Source organism: Tamandua tetradactyla, chromosome 13 (genome assembly GCF_023851605.1).
Source record: "Tamandua tetradactyla isolate mTamTet1 chromosome 13, mTamTet1.pri, whole genome shotgun sequence".
NCBI lineage: Eukaryota > Metazoa > Chordata > Mammalia > Pilosa > Myrmecophagidae > Tamandua > Tamandua tetradactyla.
Genome location: NC_135339.1, coordinates 29017184 through 29029577, shown reverse-complemented (window position 1 = coordinate 29029577; position 12394 = coordinate 29017184). Strand labels below are relative to the sequence as shown.

The following is a 12394-nucleotide window of genomic DNA, read 5'->3' as shown; positions in this document are numbered from 1 at the left end:
TTTTATTGGCCACCGTTTTCCAAAGGGCACCCTGCATCTCTTGCCTCAATGCCTCAGAACTTTGGTGTCGTTGGTCTCAGATATCACTTTGCCATCCACAATCCTGTGGGTAGTCTTCTTGTGGATGGTTTGCGTGGAGTTGCTGCTATCTAGGGCATCGCTGAGACTGAAGTCCTCTCCATCTTCTAGCAGGCAGTGGTATGCGGCAATCTCAGCCTCCCAGCTTGACCTTGATGTTCAGTAGGGCCTCGTACTCTTGGGCCTGGCTGTCCCTCTGCCCGGGTCTGTGCCAGCTCTGACTCCAGGTGCAGTGGGACCCCATTAAGCTGCTCTATCTGCAGGGCATAGCCGGCTTCCACCTCCCGCAGGCTGTTCTCCAGGCTGACCTTCAGATTTCTCATGGAATCCAGGTCGATTTCCAAGGACTGTACAGTATGTCTCAGCTCTGTGAGTGTCATCTCAGCAGCTCCTATTTCAGTGGACTAAGAGGTGACCACTGTGCTGCTCTCTTCAATCTGCTGAGACCAGTACTTGCCCAGCTCCTCTCGGTTCTTCTGAGCCAACTCATCATACTGGGCCTGGCTGTCTGCCATGATCTTGCTGAGGTCCTGATAGTTGGGGGCATCCACCTCCACGGTCAGCCCAGAGCTGGCAATCTGGGCTGGTAGGCCCTTTACTTCCTCCTCATGGTTCTTCTTCATGAAGAGCAGCTCCTCCTTAAGAGCCTCGATCTCCGTCTCCAGCTGCATCTGGGTGATGTTGGTATCATCGATGACCTTCTGGAGCCCATGGATATCCTTCTCCACGGACTGACGCATGGCCAGCTCAGTCTCGTACTTGACTCTGAAGTCATCAGCAGCCAGTCGGGCATTATCAATCTGCAGAAGGATGTGGGCATTGTCACAGAATTTTCAAAGATCTGAGTCCTTAGTTCCTCGATGGGCTTCAGGTAGTGGACCCAGTCCCTGACCTGGCATCCCTTCTTCTCCAGGTGTTCAGGAATTTTGCCCTCCAGTCTCCAATTCTCAGTCTCCAGGCTCCTCACCCTGTCCAGGTAGGAGGCCAGGTGGTCGTTCAGGGCCTGCATGGCCTCTTTCTCACCCTGGATGCCCTCCATTCCCTCCAGGCCCATGGCCAACCTGCTGGCCAGGCCCCCGGCCCCCCAGCCGCCCTGGGAGCTAGAGGAGCGGGACACAGAGATCCGGGAGCCCGAGCTGCCTGGGCCCGCATAGACACTGGCCACGCTGCTGGTCGGCCGGACCTGGTGGCTGGGCAACTGGACAGAGCCCAGCAATTGGTAGTTGGTGAAGGTGGTGGAATGGGTGGTGAAGCTCATGTTGTCTGGGGAGGAAGGCAGGAAGCCGGGACTTGGGATGTGGCTGCAGACCAGTACTTTGTTTTTGATAAAAGTAGCAGGGCTGAGTGGAGAATATCTTCTATTGCCCTTACCCCCTTTTGCCCATCTTGAACATGTTGCTGATGCCTAGAGAGATAACACTTATCTTTTGATCATGAGGTGACACGTAAGAAGAACTGCCAAGCTAGGTAACAAATAGTCTGGGTTCTTGATGATAAATAAAATGTTAGAACCTACTACCCCCAAACTTCTGCTTATGTGAACAGTGAATGCTGTTAAGGCTCAAGCCATTGCTAGTCCATGAGAGAATAATGGCCACTCAAAAGATGTTCATGACCTAATTCCTGGAACCTGTGAATATGTTACATTTCATGGCAAGGGGGAATTAAAATTGTAGACATAATAAGGTTACTGATCAACTAACCTTAAAATAAGGAGATTCAGAAGGAGAAGAGAGGAGAAAAGGGCTAGGAAGAGTAGTTGAGTATATAATGGAGGGAAACTTCCCAACCCTTGTGTAAGACAAAAATATGCAAATCAAAGAAGCCCAGTGAACACCAAACAGAATAAATCCAATAGGCCTTCCCCAAGACACATACTAACCAGTCTGTCAATTGTTGAAGAGAAGCGGAAAATTCTGAAAGCAGCAAAGAGAAAAACCATCTAATACATACAAGGGAAACCACATGACTGAGTTTAGACAATCCAACTGGCACCATGGAGATGAGAAGGCAGTGGTATGATATATTTAAGATTCTGAAAGAGAAAGACTTCCTGCCAAGAATTCTGGACCCAGCCAAATTGTCCTTCAAAACTAAGGGAGAGATTAAAATTTTCACAAACACATCCTGAAATAATTTGTCAACAAGAGACCAGCCCTACAAGAAATACTAAAGAGATTTCTACCAGTTGAAAAAAAAAGACAGGAGAGGGAGGTCTGGAAGAGGGCACAGAAATGAAGAGTAAATACATTTGACAAATAAAATCCAAAAGATATGATGGTGGATTCAAGAAATGCTTTTTCAGTAGTAACATTGAATGTTGATGGACTAAATTTACCAATTAAAAGATACAGATTGGCAGAATGAATTAAGAAATATAATCCAGCTATATGCTGTTTACAACAGACTCATCTTAGACACAAGGATACAAATAGATTGAAAGTGAAAGGATGGAAAAAGATGTTCCACACAAGTTGTAACCAAAAGAAAGCAGGAGTAGCTATACTAATATCAGACAAAATACATTTTAAATGTAAAGACATCATAAGAGATAAAGAAGGGCACTATATATTAATTAAAGGGACAATTCATCAAGAAGAAATAACAAACATAAATGTTCACGCTCCCAATCAAGGAGCTCAAAAGTACAGGAGACAGACATTGGCAAAACTGAAGGGAGTGATAAATGCTTCAATTTCAATACACCACTCTTCTCTATAGATAGAACAACCAGACAGAACATCAACAAAAAATAGAGAAGTTAAACAACTTGATAAACGTATTAGACCTAACAGATATATATAGGTCATTACACCCCAAAACACCAGGATATGCATTCTTCTCTAGTGCTCATGAATCATTCTCCAGGATAGATCATATGCTGGGGCACAAAATAGTTCTTTATAAATTTTAAAACATTGAAATTATTCAAAGCACTTTCTCTGATAACAGTGGGATGAAGCTGGATCTCAATAACCACCATGGAACAAAAACATCCACAAATATATGGAGATTAAATAACACAATTTTAAACACCAGTGGGTCAAAGAAGAAATTGCTAGAGAAATCAGTGGCTATCTGGAGACAAATGAAAATGAGAATACAACTTATCAGAACTCATGTGGCAAAGGCTGTGCTGAGAGAGAAATTTATTAGAGAAATTTATTGACCTAAATGCCTATTTTAAAAAATAAGAAAGAGCAAAATTTGAGGTCTTAACACCACACCTGGACGAACTTGAGAAAGAACAGCAAACTAACCCAAAGCAAATAGAAGAAGAGAAATAACAAAGATTAAAGCAGAGATAAATGAATGGGAGAACAAAACAACAATAGAAAGAATCAATAAAACCAAAAGTTGGTTCTTTGAGAAAATGAATAAAATTGATGGGCCACTAGCAAGACTGACAAAGAAAAAAAAGAGAGAGGATGTAAATAAACAAAATCAGAAATGAGAAGGGGTGCATTACCACAAACCCTGAAGAAATAAAAGAAATCATAAGAGGATACTATGAACAACTATATGACAACCAACTAGACAAATTAGATGAAATGTACAAATTCCTTGAAACACACAAACAAGCTACACTGCCTCAGGAAGAAATAGAAGATCTCAACAAACCAATCACAAGTAAAGAGATTCAATTAGTCATCAAAAATCTTCCAACAAAGAATAGCCCAGGCCAGACGCCTTCACAGGGGAATTTTATCAAACATTCCAGAAAGAACTAACATCAATCCTGATCAAATTTCTCCAAAAAAATGAGGAAAAAGGAACGCTACATAACTCATTTTGTGAAGTTAGTATTATTTTAATAGCAAAATGCTATAAGAAAGGAAAACTACAGGCCAATCTCCCTAATGAACATAGATGCAAAAATTCTCAACAAAATATTAGCAAATCCAATCCAACAACACATTAAAAGAATTATACACCATGACCAAGTGGGGTTTATACCAGGAATGCAAGGATGGTCCAACACAAGAAAATCAATTAATGTAATACAATACATTAAAATAAGGAAATTATCCTGGATTATCCAGCAGAGCCCAGTATAATCACAGACATCTTAAAAAGTGGAAGGGGTGGGTAGTGCAATGGTGGCTCAGTGGCAAGAATTCTCACCTGCCAAGCTGGAGACCCAGGTTCGATCCCTGGAGCCTGCCTATGCCAAAAAAAAAAAAAGTGGAAGAGGGAAGCAGAAGAGTCAGAATCAGAGATTTAATGAGGCTACACTACTGGCTTTGTAGATGGTTAAAGGGTTCAAGAGCAAAGGCATACAGGCAAGAAACAGATTCTCCCCTAGAGCTCCAGAAAGAATGTGACCCTGCTGACACCTTGATTTTAGTCCAGTCAGACCCATTTCAGACTTCTAACATCCTGTTGCTGTTTTCCCAGCAGTTGGATTTACAAAAAAGAGGAGATAAGGGTAAGAGAGAGGTGGGAACAAGATTATAAAGACCTACTGGAACTTATGTTAGTGATTTGGTCTTCACCTTTGTGAATTTAGAAATCCAAAGCTCCAGTTCAACCGCTGCTGTGGGTCAGGAACCATGCTGGACCCCCAAGAAGAGGATGGAGATTCAGAAATGAATGAGCCATACTCTTCCACCCGAGGACATTTCTGAAGTCTCTTTTTTCTCCCTCCCTCCTTAAAATTAATTTTGATTTCATTCTGTAAGGTAACAGCAGCCTTAACCTTCCCTGAATTGCTAAGAGAAAATTTGAGGCAGGTTAATTTTAAGCAACTTGCCTTTCTTTAACCAGTTCAGTGGGTTTGCACAAATTCTGGCATCCCAGTCAATTTAAAGGTGGTCTATTAGGCAGGACTCTGTCTTCCAAAGTTTTTTCAAATGACCCAAAGAATTTAAAGTATACCACTTAATTTCATTGACATTCTATTTGAACCCTCAAGTGGCTTCATATCTCCTCAATAATGCCAAATAAATAAGCTGTTTAAATAGAAATCAATTACCCCAGTGGGTTCAAGCTCATGAATCTAAATTCAAATGATCTCTCAACCATTCACATCTTTTTAAAACATTCTTTTTTAAAAAGCAATTTGTTATTACCCAATTTAGAATATGAATACAGTTTCTTTGTAAACAATAAAACAGTACAGAAAAAGCTAAAATTCCCTCTGGTAGGTCCCTGTCTCATTATCTTCCCTAGCGGTACACCTGGGTTGTTTTGAGAACACTGTAGACACTCCCCTGAATTCTAATCTTGGTTCCATTTACCATATAAATTCAGGGAAATCATAAACCTCCTTTGTTCAGATATCCTAGACATTAAACCTATTCATGGGTATACCTGGGAACACTGATGCTTATTTGTCCCTTTTATAATAATCCCAGTTTGTTTACAGTCTCCTGTGACTACATACAACAAAAAGTTGAATCATGTTATTCTGTAGCTTTTAGCATAAAGAACCTCTTAGCTTTTGCATATGACTGCTGTCTCAAAAGTAGGCCATTTATTGTTAAATGCCAGTTTCGTTCTTTGAAAATATAAATATTTAATAATTAGTATTGGCATTTAAAGTGTACATGAACACTATCTACTTTACCAGTTGGCTAAGAGAAAATATAAGAAATAATTACACTAGCCAAAATCATTCCTGCCAATCCTAAAAAATACCTAGGCCTTATATAAGATTCTACAGAGGTTCCATGCCTAGGGAACTTTCCAGAAACCTACAGTCTCCAGATGGGTTCTTGGACTCGATAAGTCCTAAAATGCAGAGGGGCCAGCCTCTCCAGAACATCAACTAGTTCCATCCCCCCACCCCATATTATTGACAGCCCCTTCCAACATGAAAAAGTTAGAATGGGCATAGCCCAAATACCCCTAAAGAATGGGAGAAAGATCAAGGGTGATGGTGAAGTTACAGAGAAGGCAGGGTTTAACAAATGAGTGAGTATGATTGCTGAATCATTAAATTGATATTTCTTTTACTCTCCAGTATCCACAAACCTAAAATTGTAGAATTGTAACCCATAGCAAACTCTGAAATCTGTTCTACGACTAATTGTTGCGATGTACTTTGAAATGTATTATTTTTTGTATATATGTTATTTTTCACAAAAAAAGAAAAAAAGAGGAGTATAACAAAGAAAATAGGATTTAACAAATAAATATATTGCTGAATATTTATATTGGTATTTCTTTTGGTCTCCAGTGTCTTTGAGCAGCTAGAAGAAAAAATGAAAATTGTAGAACTATAACCCATATCAAACTTTAAAATCTGTTTTATAACAGATTTTAAAAGTACTTGTTAAAATGTACTTGGAAATAGATTGCTTTTTTGTATATATGTTATATTCCACAATCAAAAAATGTGAAAAAAAAAGAAAGAATTATAAGTAAATTTAGTTTTCAATCAAAATTCTGGGGCAGTGCAACGGCGGCTCGGTGGCAGAATTCTCACCTGCCATGCCGGAGACCCGGGTTTGATTCTCAGAGCCTGCCCATGACAAAAAAACCTCAAGAAAATTTTAAATGAGTTTGGTCTACTTACTGAAACTAAATACACATCCATCCATCCTTATATACTTATTGCTATCATGCTCAAACTATTCCATGTTTACTTTTATGCATATTTCCTAGCCTCAATAGATGTTCCAGAACGCTGCCTTTGTTAAAATATTTATAGGCTATTCCTAAATTTCTCAACTACATTCATGTTTAAACATCTACTGTTTTGGAAAATTTTCACTTTTCTATTGAAATTTAAGATTCTCATCATCATGATTTATGATGTATCAACCACATTTTATAAAAGGACTTTGACTATTTGAAAACCCGCATTCTTGCACCCTCAAAGGTTTGAAGGGTTGGAGGGGACTCCAAAACACAGATTGTAAACTGATGTTATGATCCTTTCAAATAGGAAAAATGTAATTCAGTACTTGGTTTGAAATTATAAAACCCTAGGCAGATGCCAAAAATCACTTAGGTTTTCTCTACTAACTCTACCAGGAAGCTCTCCTTGGTTATCCACCTATACTAGATGTTTATAGTTTCAATTTAGAATTTTTAGACAGTCTCTCAAAGACATCAATTTTGGGGGGAAAGCTTTGGTGGAGTTTTGCTCTATTTTGACATTAATGGAGAAAACTGGGCTATAGAGTCTTTAGAGAAAAACTATCTACATATATGCTATTAGGATTTATCAATAGCAATGGTAGAAAAATAGTGTTTTTAAAAAATATTATGATTATTACAGTCTCAGGAATAAAAACACAGGAACTCTGTACTATCTTTGTAACTTTTCTGTGAATATATAACTATTCTAAAAAAAAATTTTTTTTTAAAGGGAGCTGCCAATAGCCATGTGAGTGAACTCGGAAGCAGATACTCCTGTAAGTTGAGCCTTGAGATAATGGCAGCCACAGCTAACACTCTGAAGGCAGCCTTGTAGGGTACCCTGCACTGGAGACACCCAGCTGAGATGTCCTCAAATTTCTAACCCACAGAAACTGTGAAATAATAAATGTTTGTTTCAAGCTGCTAAATTTGGGAGTATTTTGTTATATAACAATAATAAATAATATAGCACAATTCAATTTTCATTTTATTAATTACAACTGCAACTGCCAATATTGAAAAAACAGCAGGACATTACACAGGAAATAGTATATACGCATCATGGTGTTCATATGGTGTGGTAATTAGAGTCAGTTGTCAACTTGGCCAGGTGATGGTGCCTGGGATCAATTGCTGCGGACATGAGCCAATGGTATGTGAATCTCATCTGTTGCTGATTACATCTGCAGTCAGCTAGGAGGCGTGCCTGCTGCAATGAATGATGTTTGATTTAATTGGCTGGTGAATAAATGAGAGAATTTAACGTAGCATAGCCAAAGCAGCTCAGCATACCTCATCTCAGCGCTCGCGGCTTAGCCCAAGCTTTTGGAGATGCAGAAAGAAATCACCCCAGGGAAAGCTGTTGGAACCCAGAGGCCTGGACAGAAGGCCAGCAGAGATCACCCTGTGCCTTCCCATGTAAGAAAGAACCTCAGTTGAAAGTTAGCTGCCTTTCCTCTGAAGAACTTACGAAATAAATCCCCTTTTATTAAAAGCCAATCTGTCTCTGGTGTGTTGCCTTCCAGCAGCTAGCAAACTAGAACATATGGATTCACAAATCTCCCTGGAATAATTTCCTAACTCTCAATACATGCTCAAGACATTGTTTTTACTACACAAACAAATTCTATTAAATTCACTGTTACTAAGTTTAACAGAAATGAACCAAATTTATTAACAATGACTTAAACACACATAAAACTGCATGAGACTAGAATTATTCTTTCAATTAGTTGTCTCTCACCTATTATTTAACCACCTAACAATCCATTTTATAGATTAAGAAACTGAGATTCAGAAAGTATCATTGCCTCAGGATCATACAGCGAGTAGGGAAGTGAAAGAACTCGGATTGGAATCTAGGCCTATCTGCCTCCCTGATAATGAAGGCAAGTCTAAGCTTTGTAAACTTGGGAGCTTTATTTTATCTCCTGATTCCTATATTTCTTGGTCCATAAAATAATAACCTTGCTAGACTGTGGTGATAATTAATTACTTAAAGAGCTGTGACCCCAGTATGATCTCACTGTTGTTTACACATTGACAGGTATAGCTATATATTTTTTATCTACTATTCAGAAGCTTAAAATCATGTGTGGGGAAATTGTTTCTCTATTATCTGTGCTGTTTTTTCTTATTTATTAATGTGCTTTTGACACGTTGAAGGCAATACAATATTTTGATTTAAATTCCCTAAGTAGCTACCTTTCATAGTTGTTTTCCCTGGCCTTCACAACAATCCACTAGAGCAGAAAGAATGTTCGACACTTCTAATTATTTTTGAAAATTATTCTTGAACACTAAACCTTACACACTCTAATTTTTGAAAATTAGAGAAAATAATGTGTGAGGTGTGTTTTCCTCGAGTTTGCATTTGTTAATTAGTATCATAAGTATTAAAATTGGAGGAAATCTTTTTGTTTCCATAGTCCCAGAATGAACCCACAGGTTTTTTTGCTTCTTTAAGAAGCAAAAAACTATCGAGAATGTAGAGTATAATTAAGCCTTACCTTGAGAAAACAATGTTGAACCATGACAGGAAGATTACTGCGTCTAAAGGCAGTAAATACAAATGTAAACCAAAGAATAAGCATATCACAAAACCTTAGTAAGACAGGTTTAGTGTTCAAGAAGCATTAACTACATTAATTAGACATAACCGTAGAAACTTATTTGTAGATTTTTGTTTGTTTCTAGATTATTTTCTTTTCATATAAGCAAAAAGATTATGATAATCCAGTTTTTACGGCATTTATCAAAGCCTTGGGGAATCTGTGAACTGATTTTTCAGTCACTGTTGCCTCCCTTCCCTTGGAAGGGAGCAATCTCTTTCAATTTCTTTCAGGCTCTGCATGGAATTTTCCTCTCCTCTTCATCCTAATGCTGTAATACATGATCACGTGTTCATTGTCTCGTTTTCCCTCTGGGAAGTGTGGAGACTTATATTTCCTTCTCATTTTTCATCTATTCTCTCATTAAGGCATCTAACAAGATCCTCTCTAGGGTCCCTCTGATCTCTGTGCTAATCGGAAAGCATTGAAATGACTGAAAGACAAAGAGGGGAAAAAAAAAAACCCAAACGCAGCTGGGAGCCCTTAGTTCTAACAATCTCCATGGAAACAATTCCACGGCGCGCTCGATCTGGGAACAATTCTGTAGGGATCACTGTAGCAGTGATGAGCCAATCTGTACTTACAGGATCCATCTTTACAAAGGAGAATAGTTTATTTTTTTGTGCGTGAAGAAAAGTATTAAAATAGAAGCCAAATAAACATCAGATGTATTATCACAATTTTGTGTACTTTTTTTAAAGTTCAAAATACTCTACTTATTCGAATTATAAAAACGCAAAAAGAACACATGTTCTAATTTCAAATCTTCCTGAGCAGAGTACCTCATACAAAGAAATTGTGCCCCTCCCCCAAAAACAAACAAACAACAAAGAAAACACATTTCGGTGATGAAAACTCATTCATGTCATTAGAACGATTTTAGGACTATGGCTTATAACCAGACAAGTTAAGTATGTGGAAAAGAATGCAGTAATTAGATCATTTGAATTGTCGAGGGGTGAAAGGGATTACAGAATTCCATCTACCAAATAAGCTTGAAAGACTGAAAGAATAATGTAGCAATGTTAACCTGAACCCAGGAGGACACAGGGAAAAGGACCCACCCTATATGAAGTGTCGGTGCTCGGGGTCTTATTATTACAGCAATCATTTTTTTAAAAAGGGCAGGGGAGGGGCGTTCAGAGTGCCAGCCACATCAGGTCTATCAAGTTTCAGGCCTGTGCAAAAGTCTCCAATCAATAAACTGGTCACCAGAGATCTCCTGAGATGATAACTCCAGTGTTTGTTAGCGAAAATAACTTCAACTTGCCTGAATGATGTCTGTTCCCTTAATGCATGAATAAATGTATTTGTAATTGAGGTAGGATAAAACAGGACAACTGTTTAGTCCTTGGTTTCCTAGTTAGCTCTGAAAGAGTTAACAGACAACTGCAAGTCCCTTGTTTCTTTAAAGCTCCAAAGGAGCTAATGGAAACTGTAAACTTCAGCTGCAAACATCCTGGGACAAAAATTTCCCCTGAAGTCCCCCAAATCTCCCCAAACCATAAAAACTTATCAAATTCTGGGCCCAAAACAAATTTTTAGTCAATGATAGGAAGCAGGGGGTCATAAAGATTGTTAACCATCAGCCCAAAGACAAACTTTAAGTATGTGACAACAAACCACAAGTTCTGCTAGCTATCTCCTCCTAGAACAAAGACACCTAGCATATAATGGTTACTATGGAAACCTGCCACCAGTAAAACTTTCCTATAAAGCAAGTTGGCCCACTCCACTCAGTGCATGTACCCGCCTTGGACACATCCGTGGTAACCTCTTTAATGTGTCCTCTCTCTTTTTAAATAAACTTTTCCTTCTTATTCCTATGGCCCTCGTCTCTGAATTCTTTTAGTTTCAAGACTAACGAACCTGGATCCAGGCTCAGCAGGCATGATTGCCAGCCGGATACTGGTTACATATTCCCAGGATGGTTTCCAATTAAATACCAAAATACTGACGGGAATCAAGCACTATATTAGTACTCTCTGGGTTAAATTTAGGTATAATCTGCATATATTTGATATTTACAGTGTTTTTAATGTAGAGAATTTGGCCTATCAGAGAATTTGATAAAATAGCCTTGTAAGTCTAACTTGATACATGTAATTGATTGATTTTAATTCGGACCCTTTTTCAAGTTGAAAAACTGCAAAAAAAATTAAAGACAATTTGTAAAAAAGATTGGAATGTATTTAAGAGAACTTAAAATTTATTATATTTAGAAGCTTACTGATAGATTTATTAGAATCAGTATCTGAGAAGGCTTCGCTTGTTGGGTCAGGAATTAAAAGGCTTCCAGAGAAAGTTAAATTTACAACTGCTGCTTAAACGTTTGAGAGAATTTAATGAAATTGTAAATGAGAATGTTTTAAGGGATTATAGGCTGTTCAAACAGCTAATACAGTAGTAAAGAAAAGTAAAACCAAATATCCCTAAACTACTAGATTTGTAAGCAGAATCATAATATTTGTAAGTTTAATGGTTTAAGGATATTTTTCATTTATAATATTAATAAATTAAATATTAATTCAAAACCCAAATACCTACAAATAGGTAAAATGTGCAAAAAGGTATCACAGACACTAAAATGTCACAGTTTGCACCTCCATTTCAAGGTCCTCCCATCTTAACTCACTTTCCCCAAAACAGTCAATTACATTTTGATAATACCTTAAAGCATAAAAACTGAATTTATTTTATTCCAATTTTCCCTTGATAGGGATGTAAGCTAGTACTTGGACTTTCCCCTTCTTAAAGACATTCACATTCAATTTAGAATAGCCATGACATCTTTCAATTTTTCTTATTTTTCCTGAAATCAAGCTACAAAATCCTGAAAAGCTTCTTTGAAATGTTCTCTCAAAAAAAGATGACATTATTTCAATAATATTACATTGTTTAGAATTGTAGGAGACTTCAATGGTCACCTAATTCAATCCCCATATTTTACCAATATTTTACCAAATTGGACACCGAGACCCAGAGCAATAAAATAACCAGCTTTTGCAATAGATTATCACGTTTTTAATTTTTCTTTATTCCAGTTCTGAAAGCAAGAGAGTTGAGTGTTTAAAACCTTGTCTCTTGGAGTGAAACCTAGATCTACCATTTATTAA

The 12394-nt window shown here is 38.0% G+C and overlaps 1 pseudogene; it reads right to left on the bottom strand.

Annotated features, from left to right (window-relative positions):
* Positions 1–45: 45 nt before the first annotated feature.
* LOC143653077 (keratin, type I cytoskeletal 18 pseudogene) lies at positions 46–1336 on the bottom strand (annotated as a pseudogene).
* Between the last annotated feature and the right edge of the window lie 11058 nt (positions 1337–12394).